Source organism: Bufo bufo, chromosome 8 (genome assembly GCF_905171765.1).
Source record: "Bufo bufo chromosome 8, aBufBuf1.1, whole genome shotgun sequence".
Lineage (NCBI taxonomy): Eukaryota > Metazoa > Chordata > Amphibia > Anura > Bufonidae > Bufo > Bufo bufo.
This window is the reverse complement of record NC_053396.1, coordinates 55,677,254-55,693,080: the sequence shown is the minus strand read 5'-3', so window position 1 is coordinate 55,693,080 and position 15,827 is coordinate 55,677,254. Positions and strand designations below refer to the sequence as shown.

The 15,827-nt window shown below is 45.7% G+C and overlaps 1 long non-coding RNA gene across 1 annotated transcript; it reads left to right on the top strand.

Annotated features, from left to right (window-relative positions):
• Positions 1 to 5,841: 5,841 nt before the first annotated feature.
• LOC120977332 lies at positions 5,842 to 14,903 on the top strand. Its single transcript, XR_005773875.1, has 3 exons — positions 5,842 to 5,998; positions 10,646 to 10,652; positions 14,894 to 14,903. It is a non-coding gene; the product is annotated as an uncharacterized LOC120977332 (long non-coding RNA).
• Positions 14,904 to 15,827: the final 924 nt, after the last annotated feature.

Sequence of the window (15,827 nt, the reverse complement as noted above, 5' to 3'; positions counted from 1 at the left end):
GAAGCTGATTAATTTTCTCCGGGCCTCTTCAGCACTTCAACATCGTCTGCTGAAAGAATTTTTAACTGATGTCAATGCTGCCTTCAGTGATCTACTTGTCCACAACAATGTAAGGTGGCTTAGTAAGGGCAGAGTTTTAGAACGCTTTTGGAGTATTCGGAAAGAGCTGGAAAAGTTTTTAGCTGAACAGAAGACAGAAAAAGCAAAAGCATTTTTGACATTTATGAGTAACAAAGACAAAATGGAAATCGTTGCTTTCCTGGCAGATATTACAAGTCATTTAAATGCTTTAAATATAAAACTACAAGGCAAAAATCTAACTATTTTTGACCTTGTGGAAGCAGTGAGGGCTTTTCAGAAGAAATTAGAGGTTTTTCAGAGTGATCTAAAAGAGAACTTGCTTCATTTTCCAAAGCTTGATGAATTTAGCCAACAAGAAAATACCAAAGAAAGTGTATTCTCCAACCATATGGGGACTTCATGCAAGGCCTAATTGACAATTTTAAAAGTCGTTTCCAAGACTTCACAATTGGCCAAGAAGTTTTGCTATGTATAAAAAATCCATATCTGGTAAAAAACATTGGGCGTTTTGCTACTGAGGCCCATCATGCTTTACCTGGGCAAATTCTGCTACCCTACAGATGGAGCTAATTGATCTGCAAGAAGATGCTGTTTTAAAAGATCAGTTGAATGATTGTGACCCCGTTTTCTTCTGGACAAAACTGGTTATTCTAGCTAAATATCCACTTATACAAAAAATAGCAATCCATGTCCTTACTATGTTTGGTTCTACATACACTTGTGAATCTGCATTCTCCACTATGAATCTGGTGAAGAACAGATACCGCACTCAGATCACAGATGAGCATTTGCACCAGTGTGTTCGATTGGCAGTCACCGCCTTTGTACCGAATTTCAAAGGGCTGGTGAAAGAGAAAAAATGCCAATTTTCGCACTAAAAACAATTATAAATCTGAATGTAAATAGTTCTACAAAGTTTGCAAGACATTAAAGGGTTTCTACCACCTCGTTTTGTCATATTTAGCTGTCAGACACTAGCGATCCGCTAGTGTCTGCTCTACCAAACCATGCTATTATAATAGCTTTTTGTGCAGCCGTTTGCCTAAAAAACGAACTTTTATTGATATGCTAATGAGCCTCTAGGTGCTATGCGGGCGTCTTTTCAGCACCTAGAGGCTTGGTCTACTCACACAAAATGCCGCCCAGCGCGTCCCTCCAGCCCGCCCATCTCCTCTGGAATGCGATCCTCCTTCTGAGCCTGCGGATGAATTCTCGCGCCTGCGCCGTGCGCGTCTGTATTCGGCGCAGGCGCAGTGAATGTCTGACCGCTGCCTGCACAGACATCTCGGTCATCGGCGCAGGCGCAGTGGAGATGTCTGTGCAGGGAGCGGTCAGACATTCACTGCGCCTGCGCCGAATACAGACGCGCACGGCGCAGGCGCGAGAATTCGTCCGCTGGCTCAGAGGGAGGATCGCATTCCAGAGGAGATGGGCGGGCTGGAGGGACGCGCTGGGCGGCATTTTGTGTGAGTAGACCGAGCCTCTAGGTGCTGAAAAGACGCCCCCATAGCAGCTAGAGGCTCATTAGCATATCAATAAAAGTTCATTTTTTAGGCAAACAGCTGCACAAAAAGCTATTATAATAGCATTGTTTGGTAGAGCAGACACTAGCGGATCGCTAGTGTCTGACAGCTAAATATGACAAAACGAGGTGGTAGAAACCCTTTAAAAAGATGGCATCTTTACTGTTGGCGTTCAGCTCGGACCTTCACCTGACTGCAGACCCAGGTATGTGGACCTTTAATAAAACTAGTTGAGTACCCCTGCCATAGACTATCTCCCCTCGTGAAGTGAGTCATAACACAGATTTTCTTGATTTTACCTTGTTCTTATCTTTTGATATGTTTTAAGATGTTATCTGATACCCACTATGTATTTTGATTCTTATTAGACATTACTACATTCTCCTATTTAGTTTTATTCATACACTACGTTACAGGGTTGGCGCCCTCGAATCTGGCTGGGCCCACTCTTTTTTCTCTTTTTCCAAGTATATGCTTAGAGGTGAGTCAGGGAATAACTCTGTTTAGTCAGGGCCCAGCCGGGCAGGTATTTATTTTTGTTTTGGTGTACGTGGGAACCTCACCCTACCCAGTGGTGTGTAACTGGGCTGTCCTGTATGCCAAGAATTTCAAAATAAATGCAATGTTTGGCCCCTTATCCTGCGGTAGATGAAGATCATTGTGTGAATGACCCCCAGATAAGAGCTAATCCCTACAATTGGTGGAGGATGCGTGCAAGCGACCCTGCTGAAAGAAGGCAAAGTAGTTGCTAGGGGCAACGTCATCACTGAAAGGAGCAGGTGCTGCTCGTGCTGTTCTGGACACTTGTTGCTGGGTTGCAAAGGAGTCGCTGTGGGGAGTTTAAAGGGCCAGAAGCCTGTTTAGAGAGCTCTGGCTAAGCGGACTTGGTTGCCGAAAATGTCTGTTAAGGTAACTGTTATGACAGAATATGCCAGACGGTGGAAGCATATAAAGCGGCAAGAAAACCTGGCCAAGGAGCTGGGTTATGGCCCAAGTGAAATGGCGTGTTTTGATGTAGAGTGGGAGGCGTTGAGGGCGCAATTGCAGTGGGCCCGCGAGACAAATTCTCCAACACTGAGTTGGACCCTCTGTAAGCGTCCAAGGTGTCGGTGATGTGCCTGGAGTTCCAGAAGAAAAGCGAACCTATGCTGTTGCCCAGGGCAACCGTCGGGAAGACAAAGAGGTGGAGAGCAGTGCGGCTCTCAGGAGTGCCTGTGTTTCCTGTGATGGGGTACAAGGTCCTAAAGAGTGCATCTGGAGTGACCATCCAGGAGAGGTCCGGACTCCAGTCTATGTGGTTTCCGGTAACAACAATTGCAGTAAGGAGTCTGCTGGTGGTTGTGGTACCATGAACCCAGAGAAGACTGGTATAATTGTAAATATGCTGGACGGACATGTGATTAAAAAGGACTGTCAGATAGTTCACACCGGACGTGAGACTATGGTGACAACTAGAACCAATGCTGCCAAGTTATCTGCATTGCCTAATGAAAATGTGAAGTTATGTAACCTATGTGATAAGGATGACACCCCTTTTCCTTTGCAGGCTGTGATAAATGGACAGGAAAGTGAGGCAATGCTAGAAGGGGTACCACATGTACTAGGTGCAGATAAGCAGTCTCCACAGGGTTCTATGGTTAGTGAGCTCGGGTCCAAGATAGACGAAAGTGGTGTGACCTATAATGTGAACCAGGCCCCCAGAAAGAGAGCCTGAGCAAGAGCAGGTGGCTCTCACTGAGGGGGAGTCTACAGTGAGAACTGGGTCTTGTGGACCTCATGTTACAAATAAGTTCATATATGATGTGATGTTGGGCTGTGATATAATTTCGTTGTTGTGGGGTAAGGTAGACACTTCTGCAGATAGTGACGAAACTCCTGCAGAACCTGTACTTGCACGTTTAAATGAATGTCTAAGGGAGCTAAACATTGTCCGCCATGGGGAAAGAATATTGCCTATTGAAAACAATGGTGCTGATAAGGGGCAAAGTGATTGTGCCAAGTTGGCGGAAATGCGTAATGAAAGTGGGATGTCATGTGAAATATGTGATGATGATAACATGCCTTTTCCGTTGCAGCTTGTGGTCAGGGGAAAAGCGCCCCCTAGTGGTAAAAATGTAAATGATGATGAAGCTTTATTTTCTTCTTCTGCTATTTTTCATGAAGAACTATGTAACTTGATCAAGAGATTTGAAGAATTGCATATAAGTAGTGTGGAGCTCAGCTCAGCTCCAACTTAGTGTTTGAATGTGCAAGAAAGGGTCCTAGGGGGTGTATCACACGTACCAGAGGTGGACATGCAGTCTCCACAGTGTTTTATGGGCAATAAAATAATGTCCCAGGGAGGGATTAACTCGGCAGTGCCCCTAGAGGTCAGTGTTAATAATGACATGAATGACATATGCGAGGCATGTGCTGTGACCATTAGCAACTCCAAGAGGGAAGCTACCAGGTCAAGGTGTTGCGAAATTCAGGCGGTCACTAGTAGCGACCAGACGACAGTTATACCTGAAGTGACAAGAGCTGAGTGGGGAGACGGCAACCTAGTATCTGAGACCCATACCCAGGCCAGGGTAGATGACCTGACACATCAATACAGCTGCAATCCTGAAGATTTCTCTCTCTCCACACAGTCCCTAGATATGATAGAGAAGGGACTAGCTGTCTTCACAGAGTCACTGAAGAAGACTGCAGTAGACACCACCAAAGTGCTTAAAGTGACCCTGGGTGGAACCCCCACAGGGTGGCCAAAAGAGAATAGTGCTACCCCTATATCGGCTGCAGCAGAGCAGAGTTAAAAGCATCTGGAACAGAAGGTCCTCTCCTTGGCTCAATCCCTTGCAGACGCGCTTGAGGAGCGAGATGAATGTGAGAGGCTGAACAAGCAACTCCGAGCAGAGATGGAAGATCTCATAAACTCAAAAGATGATGTCGGAAAGAATGTCTATGAGTTGAAGAAGTCTAAGCCAGAGCCTGTTAAGAATGGGTCTGGAGAGGGTGGCGCCGTGGGGCCGACCAAGGCGGAGAAGATGGAAGATCTTTCTGCTGAGCCTCGTGGCAATGAGTAGCCAGGACCTGGTCATGAAAGATGTTACCTCTGCCGTCAGTGCCTTACAGAAAGCCAGCGGTCTGCTGGAGAAGAAATACCAGGAGACAGACGACCAGCATGCAGATGGTGTCTACTACTGTGAGACGGCTCTCCTAGAGCCTAAACAAATGGGTGAACCTTTGGAGGGATTGCCAGAAAACGACGAGTCTGGTGAAGATCCCGATGTCTCCAGTGCCTCCAACCTTGATAAGAAAGAGGAGGAGGAGTTAAGAAAGCAAGGATATGATGCCATGTCCATGAAGGATGAGAAGGATAATAAAGTGAATGGAGACTCCAAAGAAACAAAGGCCGAGGTCTTGAAGTGGGAGAAATCCTCAGATGTTCCAGAGACCAAGGATAAGGCGGAAGAGGGGTCTGCCGAAGTGGGAAGAGCCACTGAAGAAGCAAAAGACCCTGAAACTAAGTCCAAATCTGAGGAAACCACTGCTGAAAAAGAAGCGAGCTGGGGCAAGCATGCTCTGCTGAAGGAGCTCAGCAAGGAAAAAGAGAAAGGGTCGGGACACGACATGACTGGGACCAGTTCAGGCAAGAGTTGCTGCAGTCAAAGAAAGGACATGAGGGGCCTGTGCAGAAGCCAGAAAATATAGGAAGAGAGTACATGCTCATGAGGTGGACAAGAAAATCCCAGAGGCCGTGTCAGCTCTGTAATAAACTCATGAGGGTGACAAACCAAGCGCTGTTGTCCTGGGTCTGGCAGAATTAGGGGAAGACTGTAGGCCAGGACGATGCCCGTTCACGAGCATCTGGATGTGATGCTAGTGTTCACCCCTACGGGCTTGAACAAAGGGGGGTTATGTGAGATAGTGACAGATCTCAAAGAGGTGACTGGCAAGGAAGGGGTGGATAGTGCGGTCCACACCCTTATTCCACCAGGTGCACAATCAGTCTGGGGATAACAACATAGCCCCTGACTGTCAGTCAGAAAAGAGTGAGATCCTGGAAAGGTGATGTTGCACAGCCTGGGGGCTGGAGAACTTGGGGAGCACAGAGCGAGGCCTGGGAATGGGTCACAGGTTCCTAGTCGGGCGGACTAGAGAGCCCAGCTTCCTCAAGGGCCTTTAAAAATGTGAAAAAGATAAATACGTGATGCGGTATTGTAATCCATTTGTGAGACGGATCCGCATCCAGAGGAGTGTCTTGGACTGATTGTGGTGTCCTTATTTCAGCTTCCATCATTGTGATGCAATCATGATCTTGTTCCTTGTAGAGAGAGTCGGTTGAGGTCCATAGTTCTTCTTCCTGAAGATCCTCTTCAGCATGTAGATCAATAAAATCTTCAGAATCTCCAGTATACTCCCCCCTTGGAATAGTAAGGAGTGTAGCAGGGTTGAGGATGTAGCATCTCTGAATGGTGATATTATCTGGCAGGAGCAGACTACACTGGAGCCAGAGGTGGCGCTGTGCAGTGAGGTGGTTAGGTTGAGTCTGCAAAAGGATGGCAGAAATGTCATGGGGAGCCAGAGCAGTGAGGGGATGACCAAGTACAACGTCAGATGTAATGTCCAGAAGAGAGCTGGCAGCATGGACGGCTCTGCCACAGGAAGGGGCAGTTCTGGCTACGGGGTCAAGGCGCTTAGAATAGTAACCCAGCGGTCTATTGCGGCCACCATGATTTTGAGTAAAGACTCCAGTCGTGTGGCCTTGACGTTCCATGATATACAGTAGGAAAGGAAGATTGTAGTTGGGGATGCCAAGAGCAGGGGCAGATGCAATGGCGGGGTATACAGTCATATAGGGGCTGCATTAGGACTGAAGCATCAGGGATCCAGGGTCTTCAGTAGGAGATGAGTCCCAGAAAGGTTTGCAGCTGATGAGGGGTGTCCGGGAGTTGGATGTCAGAGAAGGCTTGTTTCCTGGCATCAGTGAGGTGCTTGCTACCTTGAGAGATACAATGACCTAGGAAGACAACTTTGGGGAGACACAGCTGCAATTTGGCTTGAGAGACTCGACAGCCAGCAGAAGCCAGGAACTGGAGAAATGAAACAGACACGGATAGGCATACTTGCGGAGAAACGACACAGAGTAGGTCATCCACATATTGCAGGAGTTCCACTTCCGGGTGGTCGGACTGCCAGGGTTGCAAAACAGAGGACATAGCCTTGCTGAAGCAGAAAGGGCTGTTTTGGGACCCTTGAGGCATAACAGTCCAGGTGTACTGTTTGCCAGCATGAGTGAAAGCAAAAAGGAATTGACAGTCCTCATGTAAGGGAACAGAAAAGAATGCATTGGCCAGATCAATGATGGTGAAAGTAGTGGCGGTGGGTGGGATGCCAGCGAGGAGTGTGTACGGGTTGAGGACAATAGGTGTCTCGAGGATAGTGGCCTCGTTGACAGCTCGGAGATCCTGAACCATGCAGTAAATAGGAGGTTGTAACTTCTCGCTCTTCTTCCGGACTGGGTAAAGGGGCGAGTTACAGGGAGAGGTAGTGATTTTGATTGCCCCATTCTGCAGGAGGGCCTGCACTTGAAGTGTAATAGCATCCTGTTGTGAGACAGAAAGCAGATATTGCCCTTTGTATGGCAGGACCTTGGAGTCCTTCAGGGTCACAGTGACTGGTGGGACATTGAGGAGTCAGATATCCTGGGGTCCTTTGGTCCAGAAGGTATCGGAGATGAGATGCAATATGGTTTGCAGCGAATCCCCTTCCTCATATGAATCAGTGACCTAAAGAGTTGTTAATGCCATGAGGAGGCAAGTTTCTTACGGGTATAGGGCTGTACCGAGGGTGACCGTCCCATCCTCTCTGAACTGTATGTTAGCTTGGATTTTCTGAAGAAGATCAGAGCCTAACAGATTGAAGGGGCATGTTTGGCTGACAACAAATTGTGACATGACTCCTGCTGGAAGGTGGAGACGAGGGGTTTTGGTCTGGGAAAATCATGGGGAAGTGACTGAGAGTGGCTTATTAACGGGGTTATGCTGCACGACCCCTTCTAGTCCAGAGCAGGGTAATTGAATGTCAGTGAGCCAAGAAGGAGGTATGGCAGTCTCACATAAAACACTGCAGGCTGCACCAGTGTCTACAAGGAATGAGAGTTCCTTCCCTGCCACCTCGAGGGGCGGAGACTGGCATACATGGAGTGTCCCCTCCCTGCACTGGTTTGCCAGCATCCTATTGCGATGAGAGAGGCGGAGTGCCTCCCTGTCACTGTTGATTGGTTGGCCACAGATGTCTGCTACGGCAGTTCCGTTTGATATGTCCGGGCTTGCCACACCCATAACAGACACGAGGTGGCGGTCGTTCTACACCATCTTCTCCTGACATTATGGCTATCACAGCCACCCGAGTTTTCTTAGTGTTACTTTCCAAGCCCTTTGCAATTTGCTCCAAGACTTCCAGGGTCAGGGATTTCCACTCAGGACAACAGGTCACAAGGGCTTTGTTTATATCTGGTCGCAGACCATCGACAATCAAGCAGGCCAGGAGTCTGAGGTGTACAGCTTCATTCTGGATGAAACCTATGTCCTTGTAATTCTGCTTGACTCTGTGCAAATCTCATAACAGTTTTGGTTTTCTCCTGCAATGTGGTAGATTGATCAGCTAACTTTGCTTTGCCCATTTGTGTAACCTCTCTAGGAAGTATTCCCCAGACTCATGATCCCGAGGGTTGAAGGTCAGACACCTTAGGATAGGGGTCGGGGTATGGTCCATTATTAGTGCAGAATACTCCCCTGTCTTATTTTTCACAATACTCTGAAAGTCTGACCATGTACATCCATACGGTTGATATACCTGTGACAGTTTCCTGAAAAAGGGCATGGGATGGGTTTTAGGATCTGGCAGCAGGTTCACTATGGTGAATAACTGCTGTGGGGTGAGGTAAGAGCTAGGCTTTTCTTTACAACCTCGAAATTGCCCCTTTCTAAAGTTTGCATATTCCTTTGTAATTCATGAATCTGTTCCTGGAGCAGAGTTGGTCTGGGCAGGCTCAAGAGTTGGGTGCTGGAGCCACTATACTCTATTGGGGGTGGTCGCTTAGGAATCTGTATGTTTGAGTCTACAGGACCAGCAACACTGTACAGATTTTCTTGTTCAGGTACTTCTGACTGTCCCCCTATCATGGTCGAGGCAGGAGGTGGATTGCTAGGGGCCATAAGCGTGTCATCTGGATTTATCATGGGATATAACGGAGCCACTAGTGAGACTACAGGGGCGATGGGAGGATCAGGGCTGATGGAGATTAATGGTCCAGCCGTGGGCGTCGGCTGGGAATAAGATGGCGCCATAGCAGGGACTGGGAGGACATGCTTGGGGTTTACAGGGGTGTGACTATGTGGGCTTGGAGAGTTGTGCTTTTTCATAAGTGTAAACAGTTATATCTACTTATTCTAATTAAAATGTGTATTCATTGCCTTTAAGAGCAATGTTGATTTATATTCACTGTTTTGTATGGAATTTCATGTGGGCCGAAGTGAGTCCATAGGAAGATTACTGTGCCGTTCAAAAAGCTAGTGTTTTTGTAACAATATATTATACATTTAAACAGAAGATACACGGCACCTGCAGATTTAGAGGCTTCATTGTATTTCTTATCTGAACATGAATTCCACTGTGTGAGAATTGTCTAGATGTTCCTCAAAGTATACATTCATGTATCAAAGTTTGTCCCTCGGCCCTAAGACAAGAACTCCAGAGGTCAGAGGTGTGTAGTATTGAAAATATCAGGTATGTATGAGTTAACCCTTAATAGTATGATGCTTATAGCTTATACAACAGTGCCACCTAGATATGAGCAGTTAATACTACACCAGTAGCAAAAGTGCATTCTGGGTAGTATTATGATGTCACGCTCCTTATCAATGCACACGCCCATCCAACAATGATTGGAAAGTTCCAAACTGGGATGGTGTGTTCATTTGATAAGTTTTGGGTTAAGAAACCAGATACAAAAAAGAAAAAAGGGGAGGAAAGAGAAAAAAAAAAAAAACAAAGAAAGAAAGAAAGAAAGGGAGATCTCTGGAGAAAGATTTGGATTACCGGAAAAACTCTTGAGAGTTGACTGCCCCAAGACTCTGCACATCACTTGACCCTTGGGTAATGTATATTTTTGTTTTATGGAGTATTGATTTCAATTAATTGGCTTGATACTTAGCCAGATACCCTAAAGAAATAAATATATCACCAGTCCGCAATAATGCTATGCAGCAGGTTCGAAAAGTGATGTGGGTTCAATCACGTTATAAACAGGTACAATATATAGGGTTCGGACCGCGCTTCTGGTCCAGGTCAGTATGCAAGTTCTTTAATCCTTCTCACTTCCTCGTTTGCAGAGAGAGCCTGAGGGCTTCAAATATCCCTCAAGTAGATATACTGCAACCAATGGAATTATAATAGTGTAAATCCGTATGTAACAGTAACCTGCATTGCACTGATTGTACTCACACACTGCGTATCACACAAGGCGTAAATGTAATCTCTCCGTGGTAGGTTGCTCTTGTTCTGTCGAAACAGCCACGTTTCCATACAATCTGGTTCAGTCCCCACACAGACTCAAATGGTATATACCACAGACAAATCTGTATTTCTTTTCTTCAGATTCCTGGAAGTATTCTGTGGACAAGAATGGCTTCTGCAAAAGTGAAGCTCCGTAATACTTCTTTAAAACTTTTTATTTGTCCATACTTACAAGACAACTTTCTTAAAACAGCTTTTAAAACACATAAAATTCCCAGGGTCTGCTGCTTCTGCCCGACCTGGGGTTCACTCCTAGAGCTTCGTCAGGGGCACACTTGTTTTCACCCTCCCCCTCCTTCTTATTCATTCCTTGCAACTAATCAGGAATCAGGTGTATTCCTCCACAGTATTTTCCTATCCTGCTATTAACCCTATACTGGACTCTCCTCATCCCCAGGGTAAAGAAGACGCATGTTATTACGTCCCCATTCACATGAGCATGCTTTTTAGTATATTGTTTTTTCACTGATTCAATACAGCCTGCAGGTCAAAATCTACATTTAGACCTCCCGGCTGTAGTGTACCTAATTCGTATATCCACTTGGTTTCCTGCCTATTGATTTTTTCCAAAAGACTGCCTCCCCTCCAATGGTTTTGTACGGATTCCACTCCCATAAACTTTAGACCCTCTGGATTTTTTTGGTGGTATTTTTTATAATGGGCCGATACTCCATGACTTTCAAGACCTTTTTTTATATTTCTTATGTGTTCCTGTATACGGACTTTTAGAGGTCTAATAGTCCGTCCAACATACTGGAGGCCACAAGGGCACTCCAGTACATATACAACCCCTTTACTATGGCAAGTCATCTCACCTACTACTTCTAATTTTTTATCTTTATTGGTGTTTTTGATTAGCGTACTCTTTTGTAATTTTTCTGTTCTTTTTCTGTTCTTGCATGGAATGCAAAAACCACACCAATTAAAGCTATTTTTCGTTTTTTTATTTTTATATTTATTTTCAAAACGATTGGCGCTGTGTACCAATTTATTTTTTAAGTTGGGAGCCTTTCTATAGATGACTGTCAGTTGCTCAGGAATAACACGTCCCAAAATTGGGTCATACGGACCGCGGTATGGAAAGGGTTAAACGGCTGACATCTGCACAGATGTCAACCGTTTATACCAGGGTGTCAGCAATGTGCTGACACCCTGGTATACCCACTAGACGCCAACGAATTTTCAAGAGGAGGCGGGCGGAGGATCGCGATCCCGCCTGCTGCACCGCCCGCCTCCCGCACCGCCCCCACCGCCCACAACTCCCCCCCACACCACCCGCCGGCAAAAAATCATGCAGGGGTGCGGGGGGGGGGGTGAAAAATCTTTATTTTAGGGACACTAAAGTTTCTGATCCCCGCGGTCCCTGAAACTGCATAAAGCGCAGCAAACCGCAGGTCTGAATTGACCTGCGGTTTGCGGCGATCGCCGATAAGGGGGGTCACATGACACCCCCTGGCGTTGTGACAGGATGCCGGCTGAATGATTTCAGCCGGCATCCCGTTCCGATTAACCCCCGCGGCGCCGGAATAACGATTTAAAGTTAGGACATACCGGTACGCCCTGAGTCCTTAAGGACTCGGGAAATAGGGCGTACCGGTACGCCCTGCGTCCTTAAGGGGTTAAAGATGTTGCCATCAATTCTGTATGCATTATTAGAGGTCAGCATTTTCTCAGAGAGTAGACATGTGCATATAACGAAAATGCAAGCATATGTATCCCATATGGAAGAAAGATTAGAATCTGCAAAGGCATCGATCGAGGACTTAAAATGCAAGCTCGATCACAGCCATGTTGCCTATCACAAATTAAAAAGTGAGGCAGAGGAGCTGCATATCCGTTATAGCAGTCTGCAGCAAACAAACGAACTAAGCCAAACTGTAGCTAATGTTGAAAGTGATCTGTCCGATCATGAGGGATCTCCAGACCCTCCAATTCTCAAACCCCAAAATGCAGATATGTCATCATCACATGCTCTTAAAGCGCAATCCATCCGAGACCCTAAGCCACCCGAGGGTGATGGCATGAATACACAGGAGGCCTTAACCCAATTAAGTCAGGCGTTTCAAGCTGTAACCGCCTCACTAGGTGCTAGCAATGCAAAAGGCCACAGAAGTGCCCCTCCACATCCTCCTCTAGAGAGGAATGTTAGGGTTAAGTCACCTGTGCCAAGTGGGTCTGATGGAAGTGAGCAGAGCGTGAGTGATTGTGACAGTGATGTGGGAAAGCGTGTGATCCATTCCCTACCACGCAGGCATAAGATTGCCCACAAGGGGGATGAGAGTTTCAGACGACAAACATATGCTGAGGTGGTCTCTAGAAAGAGAAATACTAAGTGTTCAGAGAAGGATCAGAGCTCCTCAAGTATCATTAAAGCGAACCTTTCACCTGTATTTCACTTAATAAACTATCAAAAGTACCTTATAGATCATCCTCATTGTGTTAGCACACGGTCTTGTCACGCTTTTCTGTCATGTATATGCATGAAAAAATCGCTTTATAAAGTACTCTTCTCCAGCTCCACAAGCCACGATAGAAGTCAAGGGGGTAGCCCTTCCCTCACTCCAGGCTGTAACTCCCCTGCCCTAACCCCGCCTCTATGCAGTCTAATTGACACCCGGCTCAGTCGCCGGGACCGCGCTTGTACAGGCGGCACATGCACCGTCAGACTCAAGCGCGATCCTGTAACTGAATCGCGCGTGAGGAAGAGAAGACAGGCAGGCATCGGGGACGGCGCATGAGCGATTCTAATACAGGATCGCTCTTGAGTCAGACGGCGCATGCGCCGCCTGTACAAGCGCGGTCCCGGCGACTGAGCCGGGTTTCAATTACACTGCTTAGAGGCGGGGTTAGGGCAGGGGAGTTACAGCCTGGAGTGAGGGAAGGGCTACCCCCTTGACTTCTACCGTGACTTGTGGAGCTGGGGAAGAGTACTTTATAAAGCGATTTTTCCATGCATATACATGACAGAAAAGCGGGACAAGACCGTGTGCTAACACAATGAGGATGATCTATAAGGTACTTTTGATAGTTTATTAAGTGAAATACAGGTGAAAGGTTCGCTTTAAGTTTCTGAATGTCACTGTGCCCAAATTCTCTAAAAAGGGTTCTCCTAAAATTGCCAATCACTTAGAACTGTACCAGTCCACCATGGATTCTTTAAAATTGTATTCTGATGCGGACAGGATCAGAATCCTACAATGGGCATTTGATGGTAAATATCGCCACTACTTTATTTCATTTTGGGAGAGGGGAATTCAGGATTGGCAGGATGTTTTGCACGAGGTCAAATTAGAATTCGGCCCTTACCGTACTGTTCAAAATGTAATTAGAGAAGGCTCACCTCCTAGACAAAAAATGGAGTGGGTGCACCTACAAAGAAGGTTACACCCAAGAGAATTGTATAGATAATTGAAGGAGTAGGGCACACCTACATTCAGATACACATAGGAGAGTTTTCTAGACAATGCATTTATTTGTACCAGAAAAAATATATAGTAATACATAAAATATTATTAAACATATATTTACATTCTATATAGACTTATAATCACTTTAAAATTATTAAAATTGCAAACATCCATAAAAAGCAACACTAAAATATAAAATTATGTAGAAAATCCTAGGGAAGAAATGTCCTATTAGAGTCTCAGATTTTTTTGTTCCTTTCTATTACTCTGAATGTCCGTGTTACATTAATTGTCCAGTGGACCTGATATCCACGCTGTTTGGACGCAGTCCGTAGTAATCAGGATTTTAGAAAGTTCACAGGTTAGTTTCAATGTAGCCGAAGTGAGGATGTGTGGTTGAGTCACTCACATTTCTTTTGCTACAAGTTTAGCAATAAATCCAATCACTTTGCCTGTGTATACATTCATACGGCATTGGTTTTACTTACAGTTCTGTAGATTTGTGCAGGCTGTACTGCGGTTAAGGTGGCGTCCCACGTATAGTACGCTTACAGGCTGCGATGTAGTTTCCAGGAGATAGATTCAGGGATCTGCAGCAATCAACTGTGTGCCGTCTCAGTGGTTTTGTGTGGTTTAGTTCCTGCACAGGTGCTCAATCAAGCAAGCAGGTCAGATGTCACTGCGGCTGTTGATTTCAGGTTTTTTCTTTACCAAATTTTTGGGATACCCACTACTCCTGGTCGATTTGAAGCGCTTCAATGTATATTTAGTCTCATGGGGTTATCCTTCACCAGACGCGTTTTGGAGTTAACTGGACTCCTTCCTCAGCAAATATATGTTTAATAATATTTTAGGTATTACTATATATTTTTTCTGGTACAAATAAATTCATTGTCTAGAAAACTCTCCTATGTGTATCTGAATGTAGGTGTGCCCTACTCCTTCAATTACCCTTACCGTACTGTGACTGCTGCAAAACGTGATATCTATAAACTCACATGTAGACCAAATCAGAGTCCCCAGGAGTTCCTCCCTATCCTTAAAAATGCCTATGGGTTGGCGTATAGATCCCCAAACTGGGAGTCTAAAGAGTTTAAACAACTGTTTTATGATGCAATGTCCCTGCAAATTAAACTTAGCTTGGCTAGAGATCTTGATCTCAAATCTTCCTTGGACAGGTTGGTGACGGCTGCCACCTCACTGTATGATATCAGTGAATGCCATGCTACAAGTGAGTGGAGATATAAAAAGTCCCCAGAACAAAGCGTAGCAGAAGCTAAGGCAAACCCTGGCTTCAAATTTGAAACGCAGCCACGTAAGTACCCTCAGTCTACAGGACCTGTCCAACAAACCCAGCGACAACAGGTAGGACCCAAGCAAACAAAACCTCAGAGCCCCAATGGGCCAGAGGGGGATAACTCTGGTGCTGGGAGGTCTAACTACCATCCCCAATATTACAATAGGGGTCCCCAGGGATACAGGCGCTGGAATAACAGGCCCAGACAACAGAAGGAAAGTAGGTCTGAATCCCCTACTTCACCTAGAAGTCGGTCACCCACTTCTAATAAGGGTACACCACAAGTCCAAACTGTGCGCAAACCAAACAATCGATTGGATCAGTTGGCAGATCAAGTGGCCAAATTACATGAGATCGTTAGTAAAATGTCCCAGGTGTCCACTGAAAAACAGCCTGAGTCTTTTTTAGGGGCAACTGCAGGTCCCAGCTCAGCCCCATAATGCAGGCAGGGCGGGGTCAGAGCCCAGGCCGGTAAAAGGCTACTGAGATTATTTAAAAAAAATCTAATGTGATTTCTAATCCTACTTTGCCTTGCAGCGTTCCTGACCCTAAAATTGAGGCCAAGGAGGAGATGTCTAACATGTTATCTATATTACAGTCTAATCATGATCATTCCTGCACTAATGTGTCTTCTCCAGTGAGTGATCCTATCATCTCAGCGTCAATCTGCGATCTGCCGTCTGTAAGCTGTGATGTGATCCAGTTTTCCCCAAAGGTGGGGACTGCTGCCACTGCGAGCAGCAGGAATTCCAAGAATTCACCAGAGGTCGCGACGCTACAGAAAGGTCAAATCCTTATCAAATGTCAAATAAATGATCACCCTAATTTCTTATGTGATTTATTTCAGGTTGAAGGCCGATATTTTCTTGATTCATATTTCCAAGATAAACTTATCGGGCCAATCAGGGGTTTACTTGACACAGGATCATAAGCTACTATATTGTCATATAGTTATTT